The sequence below is a fragment of the Euprymna scolopes genome, chromosome 6 (genome assembly GCF_053919585.1).
Source record: "Euprymna scolopes isolate OS-2025 chromosome 6, ASM5391958v1, whole genome shotgun sequence".
Lineage (NCBI taxonomy): Eukaryota > Metazoa > Mollusca > Cephalopoda > Sepiida > Sepiolidae > Euprymna > Euprymna scolopes.
In genome coordinates this window covers 1,282,271-1,300,872 of record NC_136487.1, presented here as the reverse complement: position 1 = coordinate 1,300,872, position 18,602 = coordinate 1,282,271, and positions in this window count along the sequence as shown.

Sequence of the window (18,602 nt, the reverse complement as noted above, 5' to 3'; positions counted from 1 at the left end):
TAGGATACTGGCAGGCGTAAGTAGTTTTCTAGCACGGTAGAGGGAGCCAACCTTCCTTGCAGCAGCCTTGGCAATGCTCTCAATGTATCTATTCCAGTTCGTATTCCCTGTAAACGTTAGGCCGAGGAGTTTAAAAGAAGTACTTTCAGGCAATGTGTTTTTTTTATCTTTGGAATTTATGCTATATGATACGTAAATATGAAATAGTGTTTTAACCCGGTATAGATCTGCTCGAAAAGCTGCGATACTGCACAGACACTCGTATATTATTCTCAGGAAAACTCTTCCGAATATCGTGTCTATTAATCTATATATATAAAAGCGAACATGTTTGTGAATGTGTGTGCGTTTGTATGTCTCGCAAAAACTTTCGCCACGGGCCATGGATTTTCGCCAGATATGTATCATTTTAAAGCTTGAACCTTCGCTCGACGAATATCGAAAAATTGTCTAAAAACATTAATTCCTTCACCCTAAATTCATCAGTTTTGTACGGGGAGGGTGTAGCAAAAATCGTCTTCTCATGACAATTTAGCGTCTACGCATGCGCAAATTACGTCGGAGCACGATTTAGTTTAAATATTCAAAAAACGCCCCAATTCCGTCTACGTCGTCTTAGCTCACTTGAATTATTATAACATACGTTATTACCTGAAGGTATTAAGTTCGAATCGTGCTATAAGATGTATTTTTTTCGATTTTTTTAATTTTCATATTAAAACAGAGTTATTAAAGCTATTTTTCACGTTCTATGTTTTTATTTTTCAGATTTTTTAAAGAAGTTTTAACACTTGTTTTTTTCTGGATTGGTTCCTTCACATTTGCGTTTTTTTTTTGTTTTTGTTTTTCCGATTTTTACTTTTAACATCGTTCGTTTGCCTTACGTTAGTTCTTTTGTGTTTTTTTTTTTTCCATTTTTTAAGTTTTGACATTTTTTATATATAATATTTAAACAAATAAAAAATATTTAATAATTTAATATTTAACATGTAAAAATATTTACTTCGTTTATTCTTATGTTTTGACTCCTAGTGTAATAACGATTCAAAATAAATTGTAAATAAGCAATGTATAACCCCCGTCCGAACACACACACCTCTAAACACCCGGGCAGCGCCGGGTACCCCCTCCCGCTAGTCTATAATATAAAAGCGAAAATGTGTGTGTGCGTGTTTTCTGTATGTCCGCCAAAGGCTTTTTTACCGGTGCTTCTCGGCTTGCTTGCTCATTCTTATAACGTTTTATATGCTACACAGATAATAATATCTCACACTTACGAAACGTTGTCGTAATTAATATTTAAACAAAATTCGCGCCGTAAATACGTTTGCTGCTGCAACTCTTTTGACCACCTTAAATTTTTTAAACGCTTGTTTTCGACTAATCAAAAGTCCCCATCTTTCTGGCCTCATGGTATGTCATCAGACTATTAACCTCAAGGCTTCCGGTTCGAGCTTACCTTCTCCCCAAAACTTTATCGCTGTTTTTTTAGTTTTTGTTCGTTTTTTTTTGTTTATAGTTCGAGCCTTCTTTTTCATCTACCCCCCCTTCAACACACACACACACACAGGTTCCTCCCTTTTTTCGCTGTTTTATTTTTTTTGTTTTTCTTCGTTTTTTTTAATATTTGTTTTGGAGCCTACCTTCCGACCAAAACTTTTTTTCTTTTTATCTAACCCTAACACACACACACACACCTACAAACACTCGGGCAACGCCGTGTACCCCCGCTAGTGTTTAATATTTCTAGAGGGAACCATATAGAGACACATAAAACTTTAACTATGTACAGAATACTACATTTTAAAAAAGCGTCCTCAATATAAGTCGGAAAAAACATTCAAAGACAGCACTAGGAACAAACTTAAACGCGAGTGTTGGTGAAGTTTCTGTAATTTTTAGATGAGGATTGCTTATTGGTATTGTCATTTTCACAACGTTTCGATCGATGAAACATCCGCCCTTCTTCGGATATATCTTGTCGAATACGAGAATATTTCCGTTGAACTCGGGAATTTGGACGGAATTTCGAACGAAATCCTTAATTTACTTTACGAGGGCATGATGATCTTGTTCCGTCAGCCATGGCTGGATAGAGGTCTAAGTATATTTTTCGGCTGCCTACACTGAGATCTGAACTTTTAGCATCCAGGAAAATATCATTTTTACAATTGTTTTTTCCATGTACTCCAACCACTGCGCCACGGGTCCTTGTCACGCAGTGGTTAGAGTACTATTTGAGAGGTAGAATGATTCCACGACTTTACCAGCGTATTTGGCAGCGGGTTTATTCGATTACAGATCATGAGTAAAGGTCAGACCAAGATTCTGAAAAAGGTCGGAGGTTTCATGGACCAAACTGTTGTGAACATGACAGTCAAGTATAGAATCCAGATGAATAACGAGTGTTGATGTGTGCACATTGTTGGATATGTCTTTTGTTATGGCTGGATGAAGAGGCCACAAAAGACACTCTTGTAGGTCGTTCGAGAAACATCATCCGGAATTTCGCCATCCGGGACTTGACTTGATAAATCCGAAAAGCATGAACTAACGATCAATCAAAATAGGTTCTATTATCATACAACTTCGAAAATGGGTAATATCGTCTGAAAAATGAGAATGAGATTGAGAATGAGACGCATAGTTGATCACGAGACACATAGATCGGATGGTGATTCTTTATATGCCGTGCGAAAAGTTACTGTTATCTCTGCCTTCGAAGTTATGTGCTGTTCGGATGTGCAGCTTTCCTAAAAACTATTAGAGATGCTATAGAGAAGAGCGATCGGACCAAAATCTTCAAAATATTGCGAATCATAATGAATATGATTGAGGTATGTTTATATCCACATAGCAAAACCCCAGGAAATTGTATTATTGTTAGAATGATTATTATATATCTTACCTAATTGAGGTAATGTAACCTACATATCCGAATCCCAATGTGCACTTAGATTATAATATATAAGCTTGAACCTATACGTTTAACATACAGGTCGACGTTTCAGTAAACGTACACTTGCACGTGGACGTTTAAACACGTGTATATTTAAGAACGCATAAGTTTTTATATAAATAACTTAGTATTACCTTTCGAAATCTATTGTCGCAGTCCACTAATCGCAACTGCAAGGAATAGACTTATTCGGAATCGGTTTTCTTACCAATGTCTCCGAAATAGGTCTGCTAATATGCAGTATTATAATGTTTGTCTAAACTTAACAAAACATAGTGCATATAGTTATCAAAGATATTCGCCAGCATATTTATTTAATAGTATAACTTTTATTTTAAATCTTCGTTTAATAAAGGAGTGCGTTGAATTAAAAATACAATTAATATACTAAAAATAAACAATAAAACAAATACAATATAAACGATAGAGTATATGGCGGATCGTTACTGAATATTTTTATTCTACATGGTAGTCTGCTCCACATGAAGCATTTTAACGGCAAAACAAATTTTATTAAAATTATATAATTTATCATTACATAAGGCAGTTTGCCAACTAGATCGAAGCCACAATGCTAAGTTCTCTCGCACTAAAGAACAAAATATCCGATTATTTTGGAGATTACATATTTTAGCGTCACTCATATTAACTTTATTTTTCAATTCTCGTTTTTATATAATACGACAAATTTAAAGCAAATGCAACCCTTCGACGTAAATACCTATTACTACTTCGCCTAGCAGAAAAATCTAACCCTGTAACGTAGAGAGTCTTAAATGCCAAAAAGCTGTTTACTTTAATAATTTCTATTTTTTAACTGATAGACTTTACAAATCGATCCAAGGTCCCCGTTTCCCTGGTTTTACTTACATACAAAAGTTGGAGTATAATATGAAAATACATCTTGCTGCTAAACCCTCGACATTATGTTTCCATAGATTTGTTCCCAAATAGTTACCTCTGACGTCAAAGAGGAACTGTGTCTTGTGTGAGGTGGATTAGTTATATATATATATATATATATATATATATATATATATATATATATATATATATATATATATGATAGTCTAGCTTATGCCAATGTTTATGAAATTAATTGTTTTAGAATACTGCACTCGGATGTCTCTTAAAAGCATTTAAATATTTTGGTGTCAGTTTCAATTATTTTACGCAAGCCGTCGCTTTGCCAACAGCAAGAATCTTTAAATCATTATATTATCTCAAGATATATCGTAATCGTTCTCATACTCTCTCCATCTCTATTGTACATATATTTGCTATTATTGTGTATATATTTTATAAGAATTCCCATTCGCCGTTCCTGCGCTTTTTTAGTATATCTCCATGCATTTGCTCTTACGGGATAATTTAATTTTATATCCTTTGATATATAACGATGATGAGTTTGTTTGGGGGTTGTCTGTATATTATTTTTCAAGCGTTGTATATATATATATATATATATATATATATATATATATAGACAGAGAGAGAGAGTGAGTGAGAGTGAGAGAGATAGATAGATAGATAGATAAATAGATAGATAGATAGATGTAGATATAGTAATATATATATATATATATATATATATATATATATATATATATATATATATAGAGAGAGAGAGAGAGAGAGAGAGAAAGGGTGGCAGTGATGGAGGGAAAGATAAAGAAGTAAATAAATATACATACATATATTCGCCCCACTTTTCAATTTTAAGGGAAAATATTATTCAAAACTGTCATCAGGAGTAACTCGTATTGTATATAAAAGTTGATGAGGACCTCCGTATATATATATTATCATGGATTCTCTCTTCGGTATCGACGTTTAGGTTCTGACAACTATCTCTGTTTATGGTTGTCTGTGCTGACACTCGTTCAGGCGAAAATGGTAGTTGGGTCCTCTCGAGATTTGCAAAACTCGCCACAGTGGAAGCAGGTGCGAGATCTAAGATAATTGAGGAAAATGTTGTTAGTATATTTGCCTTTGCTTTTTTATGAGTCCAGGTTTTTTTTTGTTTAATTTGTGAATAGAAGCCGGTAAAATTTGTTTGATTAACTGGTGACACATACTCTTCCAATCACGGCTATCACTAGCATTAAGTTCAAAATTTTTGCCATCGATCTAGACAGCTGCGAGGTTAGCTCTCAATTTGTCTTTGTAACGAAGCCAACGACGTCCAAAATTTCGGTAGCCATCATCAAGCTAACCTTTTTCGCTAGCCTACTATGTCCAGTTTGGTGTCTGGTGGCGCGTTTAAACCACTAGAAGTAATGCATCCTAAGCCTTCCGTAAGGCATACCTCTATGTAATTTATATATGCATATATACACATATATATATGCATGCATATATATATATATATATATATATATATATATATATATATATATATATATATATATAGTGAATGAATGACACAAGTCTATATTCCCAAATTCATTATGTTGACAATCTTGCAATGCTTAAAAATTGCGTGATGTACACATATTTTGAGGTAATAACAGCTTCTCTCCCAATTTTTGGATTTTATTTATGTCAAAACGCACTTTATATCTTTTTGATGAATTGGTTGTTGTAATTTTTTTCTGATAAGTTAATGGCAAAATAGATTCGGTAATTGATATAATAATTAGGTGATTGATTTTGTGCTACGAAACAGATACTGTCAAGAATTGTAAATGTCAATTGAATTAAAGGAATAAATTGTAAGATGGTTAATATAATAAACTTTCGAATATAGACTTTTGTCATTCATTAACTATATTGCTCTGTAATTACATTGAGCTTCTTAAATAAGGATTGGTATATATCATAAGAAAACAAAGTATATTTCAATATATATATATGTTGAAATATATATATATGTGTGTGTTTGTGTGTGTGTGTATGTGTGTGTGTACAGGATAACAAGAACGAACGACACAGCGTATCGATTGAACGATGTGAATTATCTATAATAGTGTGTCATCTATTTTTAAGGTAAACATCTGATGTGTACGTAACTAAATATGCAGCAATAATATAATTTTGCAGACTTGTTATTCACAATATAAAACAAATTGTAACGGGTACTTTTGAAAAGTAATAAATGACCAACTAAGAAAACTTGATATTAAGAACATGGAAAATTAGTGCATTACACTATACATGATCTGGAACCTAATAATGATACACACTTTTTGAGCTGAAAATTTTGATAAATTTATATTTAAAAAAAAAATCATCATAAATAACTTTTTTTATGACAAACTTTTTTAATTAATTTGATTGGTATAAACTGAATACGTTTCAAGAAAATGATTCACCTATATGTATATATATATGTCTGTGTGTGTAGATAGATAGATAGATAGATAGACAGATTTATAGATATATAGATAGATGACATTAATTTCTTTAAAGAAGTTTTGGATGTGCAAATATTATTGGCACTTCAATTTCAAATACTGTGTAGCATTTTAACATACTATTCACTCAATACTTATGATAGAGAAAATTATAAATGACATGATTATACATGAACTACATAAACAAAGGCCGACTTTAATTGATGTCAATGCCCTTTGAAATTATTTGGATCCCAATAATTCAAAGATCCAATCAAATCTCTGGCCTTTTTTCTATACTAACTTCTACTTGAATGTACGACTCTGAAACATTATTAGCGTGTTCCATTTGTCAACTTCAAAGTGATTTATTATCGAGCAATATGTCATTATAGTTACCATTAGTTGTTTACTCAGTTCATTTGCAATAGTTAACAACCATAGTTCCCTTATTTAATTAAGTACTTACACAAGCATCGATAAGAAGTCGTTAATAAAAGCTATAGCGCCTTGTCATTCAAACGTATATAATCTAAATACATGCAGTCATATGGATAATCCGATTTCGATCCTTACTCCCTTACTATTGACAGCTCAGTTGCTGGAAAGCCGATATGGCTTCCTTAGGTCATGACATACGAATAATGGGTTGGGAACATTCTTGAATAATGCGCTCCACAACTGCACTGAATAAACTTATCATGCTTGACTGGTTGCACAACTTCCGATTTCGTTTTTTTTTTCGCTGTGAATTTTACATTTTTAGAGTTGTTCTATTTTGAGTTTTCGATGCTCTTAAAAACACGCATAGTTTAGTGATTGAAATAGGATGTAATCTACAGAGAATTTAAAAGAAAAAAAATCTCTCGTGAGCAGAGACAGAAAATGAGTGGTTGAGTTAGTAAGTTGCGAAGTAAGGAAGACGTAGCCCCGATAAGTAAAAATTGACGATGATGCCAGAATATGAATACATAAGAAAATGAGGAGAACATTCGTTTTCACCGATGCTTTCGCGCATGAACTTTGCAGTTTCTTTATAATATTGTAAAACGTTCTTCCTGTTTACGGATCAAACTTATGTTAAAATGGGTGTATTTCTATACATATAGTATTATATTATTTTCTGTATTTAAGCATGCATTATTAGTTACAAATATACGTACATGTTTCAACTCCGATTTCTTTCTATTACAGCGTCAACAGATTATTAGGATAAACTCTTGAGTCTAATGGCATATGACACTGGGTTTCGAATAAAGTTACGGTTAAAATATATAAAGGCAGTAATGTTTTTAATAAATAAAACAAAGTAATAGTTTTGTGCGGTGTAATGCCACCTTGTATACTTTTGCACTGAGCATAAGTGATGCAGATATTCGATTATTTTGTAAAGGTCATTAATAGCAAAGACAGAAAAATCTCCAAGCGGTAAAATGTGTCGTGCGAAGAATATCATCGTAAAACATGGTAATGGAACTAAATACAGGGTGAATCATGGGAAGCGGATGTTTTTAGAATGTGTTCAGAGTGTGGTTAGTAAATGTTTTTCTGTACGTTATAAAATTTTTGTTGGAATATTCGCAGTTTAATTTTACTTTAAAAATCCGTTTCCCGTGACTCACCCTGTATAATATTACGTTTATTTTACAATATTCATATATATATATATATATATATATATATATATATATATATATATATATATATATATATATATATATATATATATATATATATAGCTGTAAGTAACAGAGAAAGGAGAAAGATCAATTCCACAAACGGAGACTTATCCGGATAATGCCAAGCTCAACAATAATTATTGGAGCTTACACACTAATACAACAAGAGTATGAAATGAAGGCACAAAACTGTATATTGGTAGATATAGGGATCATTTATTGAATAATGGAATACAGACAAAATTTGGGGGATAGAAGGGACTTTATGCCAGGGCATTTCGAAGCCTAAGCTTCTCATCAGAAGAGTAGAGAAAGTGCTAGGTAGAATGGGGGAGATTCGGCGTCTAGCGTGAGGTTCGTTAGGGATGAAAAAGATTTAGAGGAATTATAGAGTGTTGGGGAAAGATTTAATGAATTCTAAATAAATAAGGATATATATATATATATATATATATATCTATATATCTATAAAAACAGAGATGTGTGTGCCACAGACGATTTCTGATTGGTTAATCCAATAATCACATCTCCTAAAAAACAATGGTTTCTACGCTCTTACCTTTACCATAAAATATTATGGCTTTATTTATTGTCCATCTTGGAAGGGTTTAATTTTTTAATAACTTGTTATTCACAAATTAAAAAAATACGAAACTAAACTACACGAAATCAAACGCTCCGACAAACTTAATAGTAGTACTAGCAAGCACACGCGCACACACGCACACACACACGTTCACTACCGTCACGTTGTTATGGCAACCAAACAATGTTTACAAAATGTCTACGCACGTTCGTAGACATTTTGTAAACATTGTTTTTAAAAAATAAAAAATAATACTTCTATTATGTTTTAAACGACTGTAATAGTTTATTTTGGAAGTATATTTCATAAAGAAAATTGACAACCCACTTTAAAAACAGAAATTACGAGTTTTATATATTTTATTCGCAGTTTTTTGTTGACTCTTCTGGCGGCCATGTTGTAAGCCCTAACGGTATTTTTGGAGATTACCCAAATAAATGTTATCAAAGGCAAGATAAGTTACTTTTCCACCAAACTGGATATATTTTTCGTGTTTTTATTCAATGTAGCATATTTATTCAGCTCGAAAAACGGGTTTGTATTACTGTACACATAAATTCGAAAAAGTTGTCAAAAACCAAATATATAACAAATACATGTTATCAAAGGCAAGATAAGTTACTTTTCTACCAAACTGGATATATTTTTCGTGTTTTTATTCAATGTAACATGTTTATTCAGCTCGAAAACCATACGGTGTTTACCGATGTATTGGAAAATTCAAGATGGCGCCTCACTCCCTCTTTAACACGGTAAGTTTGGGAAAAGGTGCTATAAATAAAAAACTAGAAAAAATACTATTAAAAACCCGCCGAATATATGTCAACCTATGTCACGGTAACATATTGAGCGAGTTTTTAACAGTATTTTATTCAGTTTTTTATTTATAACACCTTTTCCCAAACTTACCGTGTTCAAGAGGGACTAAGACGCCATCTTGAATTTTCCAATACATCGGTAAACACTGTATGGTTTTCGAGCTGAATAAACATGTTACATTGAATAAAAATACGAAAAATATATCCAGTTTGGTAGAAAAGTAACTTATCTTGAGGCCAAAAAAATAAATTTTCAGGGGTCATAATAGGGGTCAAAGTTTAAAAAATTACCCCTTTTTTTTTGCTCAGCATACACCTCCAAACACCCGGGCAACGCCGGGCACCCATGCTAGTATATATATATATATATATCACCTACAATTCCAGAAACCCAAGAGTATGTACATAAAAAAGCCTTAATTACATGTGCAATATATGCATGCCGGGTGCCATAATAGAATAATCTGTTCCAGGTTAAACGTTTACTTAAAAAAAAAAGTAAATACACTGTTATTAGCAAATATAATATTTCAAAGAAACAATGTCCGTGAAAAGCTTCCAAAATGGATTCCCGTATAAGAAGGAAGAGGATACTTTCAACTGTCGTTATCACTTTGATTATGGAGTAACATCTTGTAAATGGTTTCAGATAGACGTGGAAGATGCCCATTAACGTCTTCTTTCAACGGAATTCTTGAATATGATTTAGACCTGTATTAAACATATCTTGTTTAACTTGCGAGGCTTCGTACGCGCTTATCATGTCATCCGTAACATGAAAACAATGTTCTTCGCTAGACAAGTTTATTAATGTACAAACGTACTAACTGCTGTGCGAAGGTGCGCCGCATAGACTCAATTACTGCATTCCGCCTATTTCTTTGCACAGACAGTGGAATGCTTAAAACAATTGTAGTTCACTATGATATACGAGACCGAAGTTTTTTACAAGTGTCATACTTCTCCACTAAAACAAAGAATTAGGCCACAATGCCTTTTATATATTTGTGGTTAAAATCCTTCAAATTCCTGTTACTATGAACTCTCAGGCTTATGATTGAGTGAGCATGAAACACAAGTGTTTGAATGTTCCAAGTATATTTATTTGCAAAAAATAGTATTATAATCTCATTTCAACTAGAACTGAGAGTAAAAAAAAGTTTTCAATCTTTTCTTTCGAACTTTCTATGTTTGCCGGATTGCCTCGACAATATTTATAGAGATCATATTTCTTCTTCGTTTCCTGTAATTATTCGAGGTAACTTATGAATTGAATAATTTGCCACAGGGCCAATCGTAACTGTGTGACCAAATTTGTTGTATTCAACCGGCAGTATTTAGATGTTTCTATATCGATGATTGCTAAGAGTATCTATAGGTAATAATTTATATTTACTTAGAAAAACTTTATATATATATATATATATATATATATATATATATATATATATATATATATATATATATATATATATAGGTGGTGTGCGTTTTTGTAAGCGAAATTATCTATGGGAAGTTAGCAACTTATAAATATTAATGTTTTATTCTACTACAATATTACCAAGTTTAGCCTGATGAATTACTGCAGAAATGAAACACGAACATATGTACTCTTCTTGGGAAAAGGAATAGGATTCGAAAAACCATGCTATAAAAAGTTCCTTTATACCCAAACCTCCATGTATATCCTTATGAAATAAATGAATACATCTCTCTCTCTCTCTATATATATATATATGTATATATATATATATATATATATATATATATATATATATATATATATATATTACACTATTGATGTTATACCTTCTATATACGTATATATTACTAAACCGTATTTATACATTCATTTCCACCCATTACTGATTCCTATATGAGCTCAAACAATTTGTTGGGCTTTTATTTATTCCGATGAGCCCAATATAAAAGAATTGAATTCAGTCTCTTCTTTTAACTCACCATTATATATATATGTGTGTGTGTGTGTGTGTGTGTGTGTGTGTGTGTGTGTGTGCGTGCGTGTGTGTGTGTGTTTATATATATATATATATAAAGACACACACACAGAGACACACACACACATATATATATATATATATATATATATATATATATATATTAAATATATAATAATGTAAATATATAAAGTACTAATCATAGTAGGGGTGATAAGTAGTCACATGGATTAATCTGGATCTTATAAATACAAATTGAATTTGGAAACAGGCGAATGTCACAGAAAAGCAATTCATTTTTATAGCATGAATAGGATAGTCAAATTAATTAAGAGTAGGAAACTAGATCTAATATCTGTAACATTTTCTCTTCTTAAGAATAAGGAAGTTGGTGTTTGATCAACACTGCTCGGGAGCAATGATTTAATATACTGATTTTTTTAAATCCCTTAAACAGTTTCTCATGCTAAACAACTGATGATCCCGTAAATAATTATCAGTAATATATTGAATTCGAGAGAAAAAGTGTTTATGCATTGATTGCAGGTGATTAAAGTATTTACTGACTAAATAGTTTTCTAACGAATGATAAAAATATAAAAATTAATATGTTTTTTTATTATATTTTTAAAGTTAAAAAAACTTCCAGGACTATATGTATATGTATGTATGTGTGTGTGTGTGTGTGTGTGTGTAATATTAGACTTACCTATTTTATTAAATACTGGCGAAAAAATACTGAAAGTATACGTACACAATGTTTCCTATGTGTATATACATGTAATAAAATTGTATATAAATGTGCTAATATATATGCATATATATATAAATATAAATATATATATATATATATAAATATATATATACTTGTTTATTGTTATATAAACATGCTTACATCCCGCTGCTACAAATAGCCACTTGTTTCAATCAAACAATAGATATCATCAAGCAGCGACTTGACTATTCAAAAGTTCAATGAATAATGGATTTTTATTTTAGGTAGGAACTCTTTAAAAGTTGGAGTTAAAAAACTTAAAACCCAGAACTTTAATTATAAAATGTAAAGACGGAGGGGCAATTTAAATAAAGTTAAAAGATTACAATGGAGAGAGAGTGATTGAGAAGAGAAAAAAAAATATATATATATACATATATATGCATGTATATATATCAACACTGATTATAGCCATGCATGCAATAAAGTAATTTTAGTTTTCTATTTTTAGTTGTTTGTAAATTTCGAAACTAAAGAAACACTCTTACTTATATGTTTTATATGAGTTTTCTAATAAAGAAATACTTGCTGCTTAAAATTCTCTTTACTAATCTTATTCTAAGACAAACAGGGTTTCTCTATCAGACTGCAAAAATAACCTCATTTCACATACAGACACACAGACACAGACACACACACGGACACACACACACACACACACATATATATATATGTATATATATAATACAAATTATATTTTAACTAACAAAATCCTGACTTACAAATTTTTCCTTGACATTTCTTTTACTCCGAGGAGCGCCATGTTTATCATCGTCTTTACCTACAGAGGAAGAAACTCAAATTTCACTCACACTTTACCCTCTTACAGCACTATTCCACACCGAGAACATTTATATTTTTCTACTTGTCTTAACTGACTACATGTTTCCAATACAATCGCATATTCTTACCCCTTACATCTTGTCTTAACTGACTACATGTTTCCTATACAATCGCATATTCTTACCCCTTACATCTTACAGAAGTAATAATTTTTCCCTTCCAGATATCTGGCCCAGCTGATTGGCTCATTAGTATACATTTTAAAATCCCCTTAATCCGTTATTTCACCAATAAACGAACAGTTCTCGGCTATAATAAACGCCGTTATTAGGTTTTATTTGTATAATTAACATACTTATTCCTCTTAGAAACTCTTAATTTAAATTGTTTATTTGAGAAAATATTAAACTCAAAATTACATCATTGACGTTTCTATTACATTTATTTAACAAAAACGGATGCCCGAAATCATAAAAAAATATGCGAAACTACTTCTGTTTCATGTCACTCGGAGGGAGGAACAGTTACGGATAGAAAGATAAAGAGAGTGGGAAAGAGAGACAGCGAGGGAGAAATAAGTCATTTTATAGTATTATTCGGTCAATCACGCGTTATAACTGTTAATTCAAACCATCAAAAGTGGCAATTGCTCATGCCTGATTCAGTATGGGCGTTTAATATTTATTCGCCCTCTTTACGACTAACGGTTCCGCGTTCAATCCTTGCAACTACCGGTAACTATTTTTTTATACTTTTTAGTTTGCTCTACACGGTCCTAGATGCTAATTGCACGTTTCCATAGGGGGTTGTTTACTTTCTTCATTATCTTTTATAAACAATATCTCTTCCAGATGTATTAATAAAAATAGAATGTTTTCGATCTTCTTTCTATATTGTTTAACATAAACAAAAATGTTTATTATTTAACGAAAATGTCCTGGTTCATCGGGAGCATATTTTTGGCCACCATTTTACCTTTTGAAAAATTTATACCCGCAATACGTAGTATTGCGGAAATTTTATATACGATATTCGTTTTCACCATACCTGAAAGCCTGCAACAGTCGTCATTGCAAAGGAAAATATTCAGATGGAAACCAACTCTCTTGATGTGTTCACAGAGGGAGAGAGAGAGAGAGAGAGAGAGAGAACAAGAGAGGGACAGACAAAAAGACAGATAGACAGAAGGAGAGGGACAAACACAGAGAAAAAGCGCCAAAGCTTACTAAACGTAAACAGAACGTTTTCGCAAGTTTGAAATAAATTGCTTCTCTCTCACTCACTCCCTAAATGTGTAAATGTGTTTATCAAGATGAAAGAAAGAATGTTTTGTTTACATGAACGTTTTCACAAATTAACAAATGAATGATGATGCACATTATGAGTTTTAGACAATTAAAAAAAATTGTTTATAAATATAACTTTCCCATAAATAAACAATGGCAGATTTACCGTTTAGTTATATAATAGATATATAGATAAAACGCGTTCTCTCTCTTTCTCTCTCTCTCTCTTTCTCTCTCTCTCTCTCTCTCTCTCTCTCTCTATATATATATATATATATATATATATATATATATATATATAACTATTATATATATATATAACTACTATATATATATATATGTATTTCTCTCTCTCTAAATGTGTTTACAGAAACACACACACACAGAAGGACAGGCAGACAGGCGGAGAGAGACAGACGCAGAGAAAACGCGACTGAGTGAGTGTAGTGAACGTAAACAGAACGTTTTTACAAGATAGATAGATATATAGAAACAACAACAACGACAACCGTACTCTACTTTTTTCGCAGGGAGGGGCACGCTTCCACTGGGCAATGCCGATTATCGGATACTGTTGGTATATTTATATAACTATGGATTCAATAAGAAAATCACATCATTCGAAATAAAGAAATGTTATACCTAAATATTTCGAGGCTTAATTCTCCAAGAGGTATAGAGTTATTTTAATAGCACAATATGTCTGCATTAAAATATTTTTTGCTAATTCTCCTTGTTTTCCACTTTATACATTACTAGCAGGGGTGCCCGGCGTTGCTCGGGTGTTTGGAGGTGTATGCTGTGCAAAAAAAGGAAAAAAAACAAAAAAATGGTTAATTTTTTTAAATTTGACCCCTATTATGACCCCTTAAAATTTATAGTTTCGGGCTCAAATTACTTTATTAAGTTAGATCCAGGTTCAAGGAACCTATATCTAAAATTTCAAGTGTCTAGACCCAAAATTGTCGGAGGAGTTTGGTAGAGTTCTTAAAGGTCAAATCGTTGAAATTCGACCCCTTAACAGCAAAATTTCTGGCTGACACACGTCACATCGATTTTCCCAAATCTCAGTACTCAGTATTTCAAATTTCGAGTCTATAGACTAAAAATTGACAGAGTTATTTCGTAGGGAAATGTACACAGACAGACAGACACACAGACACACAGACACACAGACAGACAGTCACGTTCACTTTTATAGATATATATATATGTATATATATATATATATATATATATATATATATATATATATATACAATTTTTTTTTTTTTCCTAATGAACAAAGTGAAGGATTTGTATATTCAATGGCATAGGATTTGTTTAATATATATATGATGAAAATAAGAGAAAATAATTTTCTAACGTTATGAACAAACTTCCTCGAGATGATTGATTTTTAAAAGTATGTAACTGTATTAATGCGCTTTTCGGTAACGTCAGCGACTTCTTACCTGAAATCTAGATAGGAATTAAGTCGCAATTTTATATTTATTTAGCGACGTCAAATGTCATTTTTTCGTAAATACTCTGTGTACAATTCCATATGCTGGTCGCTACATGTCTAATAAGATGACGGAGATACGATGAAAAGTATCGATTGAATATTTCCAGTGATGTTATTAGAGAAAGATAAAAAAAGAAATGAGTGCCGCGTTTACTACAACGGCGTACTGTGTATTGCAATTGTAAACTTATATTCTTTTATTCTGCGAATGTGGAATGCACCAAAATTGATATATGGAATGAATAGTTAGTGCCACAAAGTTAAAGGAAATATATATTTTAGGGAGTGTTCATTGTTTTCGTTAAAGATATATATTACGTTACAGAGAGAAATGGTAGCGTGAAAATAAAACAAAAGCGGTGTTTTGTTGAATAAAAAAAAACATACTTAACTACACTCACTGGTGATTTCAGGGTCTATGGAAGAATATACTTTTGTCGGAGTACAATGCCTGTGATGATTTATGTAAATGTGGTATATGGGACGTCGATAACTGAATAAAGAAAAAACTAACGCATATTTTCTAGAAACTAGTCTGAATAATTGGCTTATTGGCTAGTGGGACGTATTGGAAAATATGCGTTTTAGTTCTTAAGTTATAATAGTCAATAATCTAGGAGGTATTTACTTTATTTTTATAAAGAATTCGTTTTGAACGAGAAGCAAATGATCTTGAAAACTGACAGTTCACTTCTGGTATCGCTAATCGGATTATCTTGAAGTGATCTCTTGAAAAAAAAAACGAATAATGCTGAAGAAATAAGACGATGCGTTTGCAAGTCTATTTATGTAAAAGGCCAAATACGACCGTTTTCACGCCTTTCATTTTATTGGATTTTGTTTTGTCGGCCCCACCCACACAAGCTTCCTTCTCTTTTCTGAAAAGAAAAATTGATTCTCCTTTACATGAATGTGTTTATCTATATCTCTCGTCGAACCGATCGATTTGTTTTGTCCGGATGTCATTATTTCCGGGCAAAACGGGCAAACTGTCAAATTCGCCCACACCCCGTACGCCGTCAGTCAAAACCAAGCCTACGAAATCCTGGCAGACTGCCAAGACAAGATACAATGATAGTTGATTATTCTCCCTGGAAGGGGGTCGATTACTAATCATTACGTGGAGAAAACAAAAGCAAGGAACTTTGGAGAATAGATAATAAATTGATATTAGTAAGTTTTAAAATAATAAAAAATCGACTACATAAAAGTATATATATATATATATATGTATGTATATATATATACACGACATATATAGAGATACATTAATGCATTACTATTAATACTACTTCCTATCCGTATACATATGAATATATATATATATATATATATATGTCATGCCTATAGTGTTTCAGTATTTAATTTAATAATGCTCAATACATAATGAGATCAGTATAAAAATGTATTATGCAAAAAGTTTGGCAGAATTTTATTTTAATTCTCCGCAGAATTCCACATGTTAACTTCCGAAAATATGCATTAATGTTTATATAGAGCTTCTTTCTTTAAGTATATTTTTGTATATATATATATATATATATATATATATATATATATATGAAATGAATTTTTACATCTGGTTGACATTACTTTACTTGTAAATATAAACTCTTTAATATGTATAATATATTTTAAGTTTACCATTTTGATTACCTTGGTAAACTTATTGTAATTTTTATTTTATATATATATATATATATATATATATATATATATATATATATATATATATATATATATATATATGTACGGAGCGTCTTGCTTTAAAATTATTGTAATTGCGAGTTGTCTTCACGATTAGTTTCTATTCCGGCTTGAAGCAGTTTGTCTATAAGCACTGAAGATGCTGCAAACGCTCATTGACGTAATTCAAAGACCTATGGAGAGCGTGAAACGATGCAATTGCCTGCATCAACGAACTTACTGCCCCTCTGAAGAATCCGCGACGAACCAAAAGCAAACTGTTGGTGACCAAATTAGGTGAAAATAAAGAGAATTCTAAGGGACGTAGCTTGGCAGGAGTACATAAAACACAAATCAGATGTCGCCTACGCACAATATAAAAAGCATCGAAACTATGCCGCCTACATTGAGCGGTAAGGGCGCCTGAAGTTTGAAGAGCATATAGCCAACGACGCTAACTGAAACCCGAAAACGCTCTTTGCGCATGTCCAATGAAATGTCTATCGAGATAACCAGATTGTCAAGTTAAAGACAGACCAAGCGACTGTTGAAGACCCTACTGAGAAATCTGCCGTTATCCTAGCGACTTTCTCAACTATGTTCAGAACAGATAATGGCAGAGAACCGCCACCGTTTGGCCGCCACGCCCCACTTACACTAAAAATCTAGTTTGACAGAGATGTTGAGAGAGTCCTCATATCACTTAATGCAACAAAGGGTCTTGGCCCTGACAGTTGTCTAAAAGCAAGCCGTTTTCATTACTACCCGCCTTATGTGCCTTTTTAACCTGTATCTGAGTACTGGCCTCGTTCCCAATGACTGGCGTGCTACTACGATATGCTCCATCTTTAAGAATAGTAAAAAAGGAAAGCCTGTAACCTACTGTTTCGTTTACTTCCACTGTCTACAAAGTCATGAATTTTTTTATGAAAAGAGCAATGATGTCCCACCTGCAACGGATTGAGCAAATCTCTCAATACCAACACGACTTCGTGACGAAAAGGTCTTACCTAACGAACCTTCTGGTCATGGAGGACTCGCTGTCCTAAATCATGGGCATTAAAGATATTGCGGATAACGTTTTTCTGTATTTGACTAAAGCTTTTGACTCTGTAAATTATTATCTAGTGTTCATCAAGGTGTCGGCGTACGTGTTCTACCTTGACGTCATGCAGTGGGTCGGTGCCTTACTCGATGACTGAGTCTACCGGTTTCAAGTGAGCGGCTGCC